The 14386-nt window shown below is 37.1% G+C and overlaps 1 protein-coding gene across 1 annotated transcript in view; it reads right to left on the bottom strand.

The window, feature by feature from the left end:
* Positions 1-9648, bottom strand: part of cdhr1a (cadherin-related family member 1a) — a 120588-nt gene extending 110940 nt beyond the window's left edge. Inside the window, exons 1-2 of the mRNA XM_079855733.1 lie at positions 9591-9648; positions 4090-4124 (exon numbers count right to left, since the gene is read on the bottom strand). The gene's annotated coding sequence lies outside the window, so the exon portion shown is untranslated. The remainder of the gene's footprint in view (positions 1-4089; positions 4125-9590) is intronic.
* Positions 9649-14386: the final 4738 nt, after the last annotated feature.

Raw genomic sequence — 14386 nt, 5'->3', positions numbered from 1 at the left:
TAATATGTCTTAGTGAGATGATAGTTAAATGCTTAGTTAAGTTTTATGATCAAAGCTCTGTTCTTTTCACTGTGGGGGGCAAAGCATATAATGCAATGCAATGCAGTACAATGATGATTGAGAGACGTACAAATAAACATTCCTGAAAAGCCTCATGTACCATATTTGATACGTGATTTTTCTTATAATGATGTATGGATCATTAAGTAAACCTACGTTGCTTCAGTCCAGTAAGTGTTCATCTTGAAATATTAATAGCCATATAAAATGTATTCTTGTACTGTATAAAATTCAGTATTTCAGTGCAAAAAGACTTGTGTACAAAAACATAAAGGTGTACATTTTGAGAATGATACTAAAAGCCCTTTTGCTTGCTAAAAAGTCTGAACTATAAATCAGAAGACAGATTGTGTACAACAAGTTTTCATCATGTTGATAATTTAAGCCTTAGAAATTTGTGTATAAAACATAATACAGCAGGCTTTAATTGGTCAAAACATTTTCAATGACATTATTTGGCCACAACTTAAAAAAAAAATATGCTTTTAGGCCTCTATTTAAGAATGCAACCTTTAAGTTTAATTATTGTGACCAAACACATAAAAAGTGAAACGAATGCCTCATTTTATTATCCAAAAAAAAAGAAAAAAAACCTCTGGAGTCACGGATATTGACCCAACTGACTTGCATCAAATTAGCGAAGTAATAATTCATGCTATGCTAAACATTTCTTGTAAAATGTCACTTCGCATTTGCAATTAATTTCAGAATTAATAAGCTATATATCTAGACTAAGGAATCAAACTAATGAAACTCTTGATACCCAAACAATGAATCATGGTGCTACCTGGAATGATGGGAAGGTAATTGAAGTAACACACTGCCGAGATGCTTGCACTTTGACCACGTAATGCTTCATTTATGTGAAGAGAGATAACTTGGGTAACAGATAGACACGTTAAGGAAGGAAAACAAACAAAACCTGATCAGCCAGACACATGGAAACATACAGTAGCTACACACAAATGTTTAGATGAACAAACACACAAGCACAAGCCAAATGACTTGCATGTGCAGGCTATCGAATTTATATTGCGCCCTGGCTGGGAAATTCTCGAAGGAAAAAAAGCACAGCAACTAAATACCTGACCCCTGTCAAGCTTTGTAAAAAGCCTATGTCCTGTCCTTTGGCACCGAGCTACTGTCAGTCTTTCTCTCTTGCTGATAGTATCAGGGAGCAGGGTGGCCAGACACGCAAGACAGGGAGCAAAAGTTCTAGAGGAGGACGTTGTGTTATATTACCTCCTCTGTCTGGTATCAAGTGTCCTCCATCTGATGTTAGGCATGGCCCTCTGATCAAAAGGCCTCCTGAAGCAAAGGATCACTGTCTAAAGAGATCTGCTACAGGTAAGAGTGCAGACACAAAACATTGCCATGCCTCTTTGACACTATGCTGGTCTGAAATGCAGTTAAACCCTTGGGAAAATGCATTTTCAGCACTGTCTACTTGCAATAGTTCTCTGAGAAGTCAAAAAATGTGTTTTAGACAGTCGTTTTTAAAAGGAACAATTCACACAAAAATTTCAATTCAATAAATATTTACTCACCCTCGTGTCGTTGTAAACCTGTATGACTTACTTTCTTCTATGAAATACAAAAGAAGAACTTTTGAATTGTTTTATATTCCAATATGACATTTCATTAAACAAAAGTTTAGACATGTTTTTCAAAGTATTATACATAGATATAATCATAAAAATGAGTATAAAAATAGAAAAGTTTTAAGAAAATCTAAAATGCAGTAAAAATACTAATAATATGTAAAAGAAAAATAACATCAGTGGTTAGTTTGGGAAAAATGGTAATTTTTTATACTTTAGCGTAGTTACAATAAATGGGTAATGGAACTTCAAAAAGGATGCAAAAGCACCATAAATAGTATCGTTTAAGTACCATAAAGGACCATTTTTTTATTCATTATTCACTGATAATCTTCCAATCCAGTGAGCTGTTACCATTGAGCCAGAGCCAGTGAGTTAAACTCGAGAACTTGATCAGTTCAATTGTAAACAAATCATTCAAACCAGTTTTTTAACCAAAATAACTATACTGATCTAAAAGACCTGACTTAAATGAAATATTCATTTCTATTAAATATTAAATTCTAGAAAGCAGGTTATGTGACTTACCTTGGTAATTGTTAATGGTGATAACCTCAACTTTCGGTTCCAAAACCTGAGGTAACTTTCAGGGTAATAGCAACCTATTCTCTGAACATAACCTGCTCTGGAACAGGTTCTGTTGGCACGGGGAAAGTATAGGAATATAGGAAAAGTAACAAAACAGTAAACTAGAATCAAATATATGCATACATCGAATCGTAATTTGATTCAAAATTGAGAATCAATTTCTCTAGGATTGCCATATAGATTTTTTAACTATTGATAGTTATATACTTGATTATAAAGTTTATTTTACTCTAATTTATTTATTTTATCTCACACATGCAGTAGTAGATCTGCACTCAAAAGGTTTTTATAAAGTTTATATAATAAAAATACATATGATACATCTCACCTTACAAGAAATGTAGAAGCTAAATGGCTAAAAATAAAATAATAAACTTATATAGCCATATTATCTTTGCAAGAACAGACACTTTTTTAATTTATAATTAGCATAAGACAAACAATATAATTCTTGTTCACAGTAAAAAAAAAACTGATTAAAGATTAAAAGATAAGATTAAAAAATGCACGGCGCTCGGTTGAGAATGTCTTTGTGTGGTCACCGGCGTTAACTCTGAGTTTCATACTTCAGGTTGACTGAACTTACTCCAGACCGTGGTTTTGGATATTGCATACCTCGAGTAAGCAAGGTTTGGGTTTATCAACCGAGAGTTCAGACTATGTGACGGTAAGTTTATCTTGTTTTCTGGAATACCCCCCAGATATCAAGATTTCCAGTGAATAACAACACAAATTCCAGGTAGCTTGTCAATTAGAATCACATTCACAAGATGTATATACTACTTTCATTCTGCTTTTGTGACCTTTTGCAAGAAAAAGAGCTGAAGAAAGCAAGTCATGCAGGTTTGGAGTTCATAAGTACAAGTAAATGGTGACAGAATTTTCATTTTGGGTGAATTTTCCCTTCAAGTCTATGAAAACAGAAAACAAATATATATGACAAAAGCTCCAACTAAGTTCTGACTAGTGCCTGCCTTCATGGCGCCGGTGTCCATACATTTGTCCCGGGATACATTTATCACCCATCCCCAATCATCTGTGGCTCACGGTGGTGCCGTGAGCCCAGCATGTAATCGATAGACAGATACACTCTTCATATGTTATGGTGTGGGGACAATATCTGTGCACTTCCCGTGCCATTTCACAGTTCAGCCTTCCAATTAACCTGCCCATGTTACCACGCCAATCATGGGGGGGTGGCTTTATCGACAAACAGCATACAAAGAATAATGCTGTTAGGATGATGTAGCTCACTGCAGGGGGGCTCCTCTCCGGCTGGCGACAGGGAAGTTTGCTCCAGTCATTTATCAAGTCCTGGCTGGCCACCGAAGGGCTGCCCTGTCCCCTCGGTCCGCTTGCCACTCCTGGGGGAGGGGCAGCGCGCAATATGTGCACTTCAGCGGTGAAGAGAAAGTGCTGATATGCCCAGCGCCGCTAAGTTTGATGGATCTGTTGTTGTCATTTGCCCGTGCGCCGTCCCCCCCTCCACAAAACAAAAGGAATCATTAACTCTTTTGTGCCGCTCAGGAGTTTTATAGGTTCCAGATAATGCAGAAGGAGATGGGCTACAGATGGGGTCGGCTACGGGAGGGGGGGGGGCTTGCGTTCACAGGCAGGCCACGCTAAGACTCCGCTCTCAACATGCATGGATGGATCCGCACAGAGAGCTGATTACAGGATGATTTAGTGACTGCTGATATTGCCTCTCTCATCCTCACACACTCACACCCACACACAAAAACATACATATGTATTCCTCTCAAAACTCAGATGTTAACGTACATCTATAGAACTCTTAAAGGAGTAGCCCGAAAAGAAAATTCTGTCATTATTTACTCACCATTTGGTTCCAAACTCATAGGACTTTCTTTTTTTCTGTGGAACAGAAAAGAAGATATTTAGAAAAATGTTTTTGTCCATACAATGAAAGTCAACTGGGCAGTGTTGCTATTGTTAACTGTTAACAACTAAAACTCTTTAAAAAAATAGCACATTTTGGTAATTGAAATAAAGTATAAATATTGGATGAAAAACTTAACCTTCAAAAAAAGAAAATTTTGAGTAAATAAGTTGAAGTACTAAAATTACTAAAACAAAAACTAATGAAAAAATATATATATATTTTAACAACACCAACAAATGACTAAAACTTAAAATATAAACAAATATTTTTAAATACCAATAAATACTATAATATTATATCAATAATACTAAAATAACACTGCAAGCTTAAAAAAGACACAGAAGTGAAATTAATTAATTTAAATTAATTTACATAACACTTGTCTTAAATCACCTTCTAATCAAACCAAAATATTAATCAACACACACATTCACAGACTACATCAAATATGGCCACAAGATCCGTCAATCATCAAAACTCATTGGCTCTCGCACATCACGTGACCAAACATCATGAGCTTTTGTATCTGCATATTTGATGCCGTGTTTGTATTCCTACGTTGATCAATGTTTTAAAAATGAAAATCATATATAACATCGAATATAACAGTTGAGTCATATAGGCAACATTTTTTGGAGCTTGAAAGTTTTGGAAACCATTGTCTTTCCCTGAATGGACAACAACTGCTGAAACATTCTTTAAAATATCAACATAAGGGTGAGTAAATAATTAGGGCTGGGCAAAAAAATCGATTTTTCGATTAATCGTTTTTTTAAAATGTGGTAGTTTCAAAATCGATTCTCAAACGCCACGAATCGATTTTTTTTCATATTTATTTATCTATTACCCAAAAGCCAGTATTAGTTTTCCTCCACTGTTCATAGGCTTGCAATCTCCATTTTATAGCTAATGCTGTGAGATTTTATGTTTGTTTTATCTTAATCATAAAATAACCTCAACTAGTGCTGCACAATTAATCAAATCGCAATCGCGATGTCAAGCCTACGCAATGACGTGAATGTCCTGTGACACACAGAAAGACTCGAGCTGATATCGTGCGTGCGCACAAGACAGCCCAGAATACAGTTCTCTTTCGTGCTTGAACGAACAATAACACACACAATTATGCCAAAATGTCTTTTTGTCGAGTATCTTCATAACATAAGAGCAGTCTTATGATGAACGTGAATGAGGCGCGTGTGAGATCCGCGTCTCTGTTAGCAGCGGTTGGTCTCTTAAAGGGACAGTACACAGTAGCCACTAATTATCTCTGTCGTTAAAGTTAATCAAAGAACAAAGGGAACAGATAAAAACACTCACTGCTCTTGACTAAATAACTTTTGTAACTTTAATAAGGATTAGTCTATATATACTTTAGAATTAATGCATCGCAGACTGTTTGATAACTTTATTCAATTTCTGTAGGCCTATATGTCCTACCTAGACAGATAAAATATATGCAAGTTTTTTTTTAATGGGTTTATATGAGGATTGTTAACCTGTTTGATCAAGGCATGCGACTGTTCTGACTTGTCCAATTTTCAGCATAAATTTTTCATCTTGCATCAAAATCCTGTCTATTTATTTTATGTTTAATATACAGGTTGGTAGCTCTTAATTTCTTTTTATTAATTAACCACTTCCAAACTTATGTTCACTTTACTTTCTTTTTTTCTTTTCTTTTTTTATAAATATAGGATTTGTATTAAATATATAGGCTATTCATTGAGTGGAATCGAAATTGAATTTAGAATCAAAATCGAATCGAGAATCGAAATCGAAAATCGAATCGAGAATCGAAATCGAATCGAATTGAGAGCTTGAGAATCGAAATCGAATCGATTTTTAAAATCTGAATCGATACCCAGCCCTATAAATAATGCAAGAATATCTGACCATAGGATTATGAATAGTAAGGCTTCCCTATTATGAGCTATCCAATGTTGACCCACCAACACTGAGCTACAAACCAGCCCTCACAATGAAGCCCCCTTTGACTTCGTGTGATGGCTGAATGTATTCATTCTGTAAATCCTGGCATGAAGTCTAGTGGACTGCTGGGCTCTCTATTGCAATCTAATTGTGAGCACGCCTCCTTTTCTGCAGTAAACATAAGTGTAATTCTCCACTCCCTATGGGAGACTGCTGTAAGATGGGTAGCACACAGCACACACTCTGTGCCGGGCATGCAAAGTAAAAACATGCAAAGTAATTCACGGCGGCGTCCCGAATATGCGAGCTCATTAACAGATGTAATGCAGTCAAGAGTTAAAACAGTGTTTCGGCAGAGACTATATGGTTTGTAGAGCTGCCGTGAAATAAAAACAAAATTACACAAATGAGCCGGGCCCAGCAATGTGAAAAACATACAAAATACATCAATGTAAATTCAATTTATGCAAATTGAACAAATAGAGCAAAACTGAATAATAATCTACTGTACTGAGCACGAGCCTAACTAAATTATTCAAAAACAAGAAAATAATTTGCCTGTTAGGGTAAGAGGATTAAAAAAAGCAATATCTGATAATACAGACCAATAATAAAAGCATCATCATCCTCATTCAAGCCGTTCTTTAAATTATTCCTGGTAATTAGTTTAACCCGCCGCAAAATCAGACTTAATGCGACATTTTGTGCCGTTTCATTCGAATTATTTATTCTTCACACAAGTCTCAAAAACAAGTTATCCCGCCTCCAGGAAAGAGATAAACTCAAACGATAGATCAATCCATTCATTTTACCATGTCAAGTCGTAACAGCCCGAGACAACATACAAATTGAGATCATAGCGAAGGGCTACTACTGCAGCCAAGTGTGCACTGCTGAGTTCCAGGGGTGATTGAGAGCGTGTTTGAATGCTCAGGGCCAAACTCAAACAGCACTGTTACACTGACAAGGTCAATTCAGTGAAAGAATTCCCCCACCTCCCCCTTCTTCATACAGCTGTGCTCTTCTGGTCGCTTTGGCCAATGGCGACTTCAATATTGATTATTGTTAAGAAAACTGCTACTCAAGGAATACAATCATAAAGATAAATGATATTGTGCTCAATGTCGAGCGCAAAGACTTTGGGGGGGGGGAAACGATGTCTGAAAACCATGAAAAAGAAACATTGAAGCAGAGAGACTTCCTGAATCACACAAGATTATTGTAAAATCAAACTGTACGCGTATCCCCATATGCAAAAGTAGGCTAAATTGCATAGGTGCTTATCACATCCCATCAGCTAAGCAAACATAACTCTGCCCTTGTTTGGGAATTTCCATTTTCAAACTAAACCTACACAATAAAAATCCTCACTCATCCATAAACCTAATCTTTCCTTTCCTTATTGCATTTTAATGAAACAGTGGAGCTTCTAAGCCTTTAATTCTTTTCATTTGTTATGTTTGGACAACTCATTAGCTGTCATTTGTTATCATTAGCCTGAAGTTTTAAGCCCTTTTCGCCCCAGAAAGTAATGCAGTTTTTTTTTTACATAGCTTCTCTTTTCTATAAGTTGACAAATCAAGAGAGCAAAAAGCAAAAAATAGTGAACACACAGTTTATAAAGCTGTTATTTATGCGTTTAATTCAGTACAATGCCATCAGTTTCTCCATCTGTGTTTTTAAAAGAATAATAATATTCATGATAACTTCTTAAAGTTTACTCGAAAGTATAACCTTGCAAGACATTTGCTGGATCATGTCTCGGGTCATCCTTTCCTAAAAAGACAGTACTCTATCCACACCTCCAGTTTTTCAGGTAAGCGGTGTGTCTGATTCATTGTGTCCGACAAGAGACGTGATTGATAGTTTCCTTAATCTATTCACGGTGGTAATCGAGCCCCTGTGTGTAACCTTGCATAAAAATGCAAATGAACACAAGAAAAACTGCATAAAATATGGTGGGCCGCCCAATGCAATGATCCTGGGGGTTGAGGGTGTGCATATATAGGTCTGGAGTTCATTACAATGAAAGGTGGGGCCGTTTAGGGGTCCAATGAATTTAAGTGACAGTCACTTTATTAAAAACCTTTTACATTTTTTAATTTTGTGGATTAAATTTGTGCAAGGCCATGAAGTTGTTTGCAAGTCTTACCCAAAGCTGAGAAGTCAAGCCTGTCCAGTGATCACTCCTAGATTAGAGCTATGTAAGCAGATGGAAGTTCTATACAAACAAATGGATAAAAAATATGCAAAGTAAAAGAAAACATTCTCTAATAAAAGTTTCCATTATCAATAGTTCAAGGGATGTTAAAGCCATTTCAGAGAAAGATGCAGAAGTGTGGCCTAGTTGGATCTTTATTTATTCATTTACTTAGTTAATATAACACAAAGTACAGCGACAAACAATCAAACATTAATGGAAATTTTAATTTATACATTAAAAAAAGTTTTACAAATTTACACTAAATTAAATGGAAATACGTCTTCAAAAGGAGCCCATCATATATTAAGAGACAAACTGCTCTGTCAACTAGTGCATGGACAGTTGAATTCAACACTCTTGATATTTAATCGCTAAATAAAAGACTGTACTTTAACTAAATCAGTTTACTTAGTGGAAGCAGTCATCTTAATAAAAAGCTGGTCAAAGTCTCTCAAGTGCATGTTAATATCCTTTCTGTAGTTCTCCACAAAGCTTACACCGCTTTTAAAAATGGGTAAATGTATGTACATATTTAGCATATTTCTAAAAGTTTATATGATTGAGCGCATCTGGATTGCTGAGGCATTTTGCTCATTAGGATTTTTTTTCCTAACCGCATAAATAAAGTTGATTAATTAGCAAGTCAAAATTACAGAGGATGATCAATGTAGAATACATCACTGTCACAGGAGTCACTGAATTTTTCATTTACAACGCAAGCATTGTAATTGCTGTGCTAGTAACTTCATAACATTTCCAGCCAGACTAGAAATCCATAGTTTAGTGCCGACCAACTTTGCCTTGTCATGTCAATTCTTAAGGAGTTCTCATGTTCAAGGTTTGTGTTCCAAATTGACTTGGAAAATACAGTAAAGTCAGGCATTATACTCAATGACACTAGGTTATTTCCAAGGATGACTGTGTCTAGAACAGGTATGTGTCCATTAGTGGTAATGAAAAGAGTCTAAAGATTACCATTTACTACACAAATGTATAAATACATTTAAGTTTCTTTATAGGAAAACAAAAAGAGAGAAATGTATGTACATAGGCTTATGTCACTGATTTCTCTTTCTTCTTAAAGTGGCTTTACTTGCCATCTGGGCTCCATTAGCAGCTCCCGTGGGAACAGTAATGAAAGACAGTAATCACTCATAAGCAATTTACTTTCTGAATGTTTGTACTCGCAGGAAACAATATGTCGCGAAGTTTAAAAACTAATGAGTGAGATGCTCGGAGACTGACGTTCCCTGTAGACACATTAAACAATAATCACAATAATAGGAGAAGATAATTTACTCACTTGATGTTGACTCCTAAATGCGAAGTTGCTGTTGTTCTGCCTGCAACACGTGTTCCACATGCAACCACTCGACTTTTTACACGGTTTAACCCTGTATTTATGTAACAACGTAAACGTGTAGCCTAAACAAAAATGACTACACATCGACTCGAAGCATATTCCGTAGTCCAAGTGAGAAAATTATTTATATTTTTAGGAGATAGGCCTACCATATTAATGTATTAGGATTTTAAAATTAGGCTACTATGTAACTATGGACTTTGGTGAATTTTTTTCTTAGGATTACCAAAGATACCAAGACATATTTTCTACAGTTTCTCATTTAGCTACAATGTTTGGTGAAACTGTTTCTTTGAAATTCAGTCGACCTTAACATGTGATTTTTACACATACGTGAATATTCATTGTGTACACTACCGTTCAAACGTCTGGGGTCAGTAACACTTTTTTGTTAAATATAAATTGTTTATGAAATAAATATTTTAGAATGATATCTGAAGGATCATGTGACACTGAAGACCGGAGTAATAATGCTGAAAATTCAGCTAGAATAAATTACATTTTGAAATGTATTAAAATAGTAACTAAACCAGTTTAAAATGTTTATATTTCACAAGATTACTGTGTTACTGTATATTTGAACAATTAAATGCATTCTTTAAAAAAAATCGTACTGACTCCAAACTTTTGAATAAAACATCAATTAATTCACAAACAAATACAAGCAAAACAGAAAGTTTGCACTGACCCATCAAAAACTTTTAAAAGATTTAGATTGATATGTTATAAATGTTTTCTCATAAAACTTTAACTCATAAAGGGGTGGGTGGGTGTGTGTGTGTGTGTGTGTGTGTGTGTGTGTGTGTGTGTGTGTGTGTGTGTGTGTGTGTGTGTGTGTGTGTGTGGAGGTAAAGTGGTCTGTGGCAGCTCACTGTGACCAGTTCCTAGTGGTCAGTGGTCCAAATCCAAGAGACTAGATTGAATTTATTGCTACTGGGCTAAAGGTAACAAATACATGCAATATAAAGAGGTAGATGGTGCTATTATTCCTAGATGGATTTTGAGCCCATCTCAAAAAGCAATCAAATGGAATAGATTGATACTGTGAGCAATATCATTATATCATCATATTTTAAGTGAACATCAGCACCATAGTGGAATACGACTGGGTGCACTTTAAATCTGTGGAAAAAAGTATGATGTAAAGAGTTAAGCCCTACAAGCGATTTATTTCACCCATATATTACAAGTTAGAGCATTGCACATTTAGCAGTCTTATTCGTACCTAGGTCTTTGCCTGATTAGAACATGTCCATGCATTAATCTACTTCAACTATTTGATGTTCTGCGTGTGCATGTGAAAATATCTTCATCAGCCAAGGAAGTCAATAGGGATGTTGGGATGCCATGAAGGCCAGAAGAAAGGTTATAGGAGGTCATGTAGAACGACTTTCTGTGACAGCGGCCTCAGATCCCCCTCCTCTCTAGACACGGCCACGCTAAACAATAGCCAGCGAGGAAATTAAAAACAAACAAAGTCCCCGTGGCAACTCCAGTGTCACCACAGCGGATCCTCTCATCACCACGGATACTGAAACATCAAAGAGCAGCAGTGTGCGGTTAAAGAAGATGACCTCACACTCACACATCAACAAAGGCTTGTTACGCAGTTACAATGGAGCACAGGAGCACAATGAATTTTAACGTGTTGAATGCGATGTAAAGGTGGACTGAAAAGATGTAATTAATTAAGTAAATATATGAAATACATAGGGCAGGTTCTGGGAATAAGCCAATAAAGCAGTAAATGTGTTGTAAATAATACTGGAAGTTCTGGGAATCAGGCAATCACATTTAAATAAATACATTTATATATTTATGTAAGAATTTTAACATGTATAAAATGTTGTAAAGATGGTTGGGAAACACATTATTAATAGAGTAAATAAACAATTTCACAAAATAGACTGCACAGTTCAAAGCTAGAAATAAGACTTATGGACATAGAGGTTACACATTTTGCCATGCATTTATAATAAATATATCTTAAATCTCTATAATAAAAGATACAAGTAAAAAAAAAAACTTAAATATTTATAGGTGTTAATAGATTTATAATGTTCATTTGTCTATGGCCTGGAGGCATGAATCAGTGACATTTCAAATAACTGTTGTTATAGGCGTAATCTCCAAGGGAAAATGGAGCAATAGCGGAGAGAAGATTTAAGTAAATGACTGTGTCAGCCTCTATTTATTTGTGACATGACTGCCGGAGGCAGAGCCCGAGGGTAACCATTAGGACTTGGACCATAAAGGAGTCAAATGCAGAGCTATTGCTGAAAAGTTAGTATGTAATGCAGCAACTTATCAGCAAAGTGTTCCCTGTGGAGAAATAGAGAGAAAGAGGGAGAGAGAGAGGGAGGCATTATGGGAAATGAATGCCATGCACAAGCACCTTAGGCCAAAAGCATCCACTCTATTAGAGTTATTATCCAAAGCCAAGAGGATCATTCAGAAATGGTCGGTCAGTGTCCCCGCAAGACAAATAATATGTTATAGATTATAACTTTAAATTTGAAGTATTAAACATCTGCATAATATAATGAAGTCACCATTCACACCCCCAGAGTTCAAATCGGTCCGAGAGGACGCTCAATACAATTTATCGCCGCAATTTAATTATAACAACATTGCGCTTATGATAATAATTACATTTATTTACAAGAACACAAGAACATGCAGAGCAGGGCATTGCTTTCGAAAATAATTTGCGTTCCATTTATTTATATCTATTAAAATTTTGTGTATTTTACCGTGACACCACGGGGAGATGTAAGTGAAGATGAAACGCGGGCCTGAATTAATTAAATGACACTAATGCGGCACGGAATAGAGGACGCGGGGTCGAAACAGTTTGTAAGGTCTGCTAGACAACTGGCGCAAGTCCCTGCGGGGAGGAGATTATGATGGGTTCCGTGTCACTCAAACCGGGGGAACACAATAACTTCTCTAAACAGAGGAGAAAGCAGCCTGAGGCAGGACAGCCTCTGCCAGTGAGGGGACCGCAGCAACCCTGGCCCGCACAAAGAATGCCTGTAATCTGCAGGTTGGCTGGGGGTGATGCCGGGCCCGGGCTCTGCTCTGCAGCAGGCCTGCCACTATTGTCGGCGAGCCTCAAAGATGCAGGCTGGGAGGGATTTGGGGGTAGGGGGGGTGGGAAGGGGAAGATGTCGGGAGGACCTTGTGAAAGCATTGTCTGGGCATTACAATTGCACTTTTTCTAATCCTTTGTGTCCTCCTGTTGACAGTGGATATTAAGTAAGCAGTCGGACATGGAAAGGATATGACTCCCACTTCTGTCTTGAGGCCAAGAGAGGAAGAAGGCCGCCCGGTTTACTCACTGCAGATAGAGTGAGGGCGCAAAAAGGCGTTTGAGAGATTATGCTAAAAAAGAGACCGGGTGAAAGGGGTGGAGCAGAGACCCAAACAAAGACCGAAGAGAAATCTATGGTTGGCATGTAAATGAGCGAGCGAGAGGGATACTGCACTCGAAAACAAGGGAAAGAAAGAGCAGAGACTTTTTCCATCATGGCAGACACTTTTTCTAGCTCCTCAAACAGATGCTGAGGCAGATGGTAGCGAATTAACAGAAAATGAGAGAAGAAGAAATGAGAAAGCTCATGACTGGTCCAGGGAGGCAAAACATTAAAAAATAAAGATTAAAGTGTGAGCGTGTCTGTGCTTCAGAGAGCGAGTCAGTGAATACAGTAGGTGATCATGGCCATATTTGTGTGTGTATGTGTGTGTGTGTGTGTGTGTGTGTGTGTGTGAGAACAGAGCAGGAGGTGGGCTTGTCCTGTTAAAACAGCAGCTCAGCTGGGGAAGAAAACAGAATGGGTAGAAGAGCAGTGCTCGGAGCTACAGTGTGCAATAATAATCAGAGGCATGAAATTACAAGGGTGATATTTGTGGGACCCCAGGGTGTGGTGTACGGACTCTCCTGGAGCTCACCTGGGTCTCTCATCACATACTCCATACTGGCCCGCCGTCATTAATAATCAGAGGAGCAAAGCACCCACACTGCAAGAACTCTGGCCGTATTTACGTACATCAGCGACCGTTTTTTTTTGCCGTCACAGGTGGAAAGAATGTGCATGTTAGGCAAGTGACTGTAGGCCAATACTGGCAAACACGAGTCGTGAGCTCATATGACAGAAGAGGGTATGTGATATTTATTTTTTAATCAACATTTATATGGCATGGACCAATAGAACCAGCAGCGAAGCATGAAAATCAATCATCAACTAGCTCAATTAAAGTTTTATCAGAGACTAGCACCCAATACCTGTTCCAGTGTGCTTTCACTCTGAAAGATTGAAGAGCATTGAAAAGTCACAAACATAATAATTTGGTATACTAGTATTTTAATTAACATTTTAATTCTATACAGTACATACACAAACCCAAACAAGCTTTCATTGATGATACTTCACTTCACAGTGAAGCTGACGTGTGTAATATCTGTGCCAGCACCTAAATTAATTGCACAATAAGAACTGTTTTCAAACAGGTTTTTCCAAACTCTCCACTCACCTGCCATTGGTCAAACAAACCAATAGCCCCACCCCAAACTCTCATCATTGGATGAGCCACTGTTGCTATGTCAGGTTGGGAATTTTAAACAAACAAACTTTGTTTTATCAGCACTTAAAGGGATAGTTCGGCCAAAAATGATATTAAACCCATGATTTACTCACCCTCAAGCCGTTCGAGATGCATATGTCAATCATTTTTCA

Source organism: Squalius cephalus (genome assembly GCF_949319135.1).
Source record: "Squalius cephalus genome assembly, chromosome: 21".
Taxonomy (NCBI): Eukaryota; Metazoa; Chordata; class Actinopteri; order Cypriniformes; family Leuciscidae; genus Squalius; species Squalius cephalus.
This window is presented reverse-complemented; position numbering and strand designations above follow the sequence as displayed.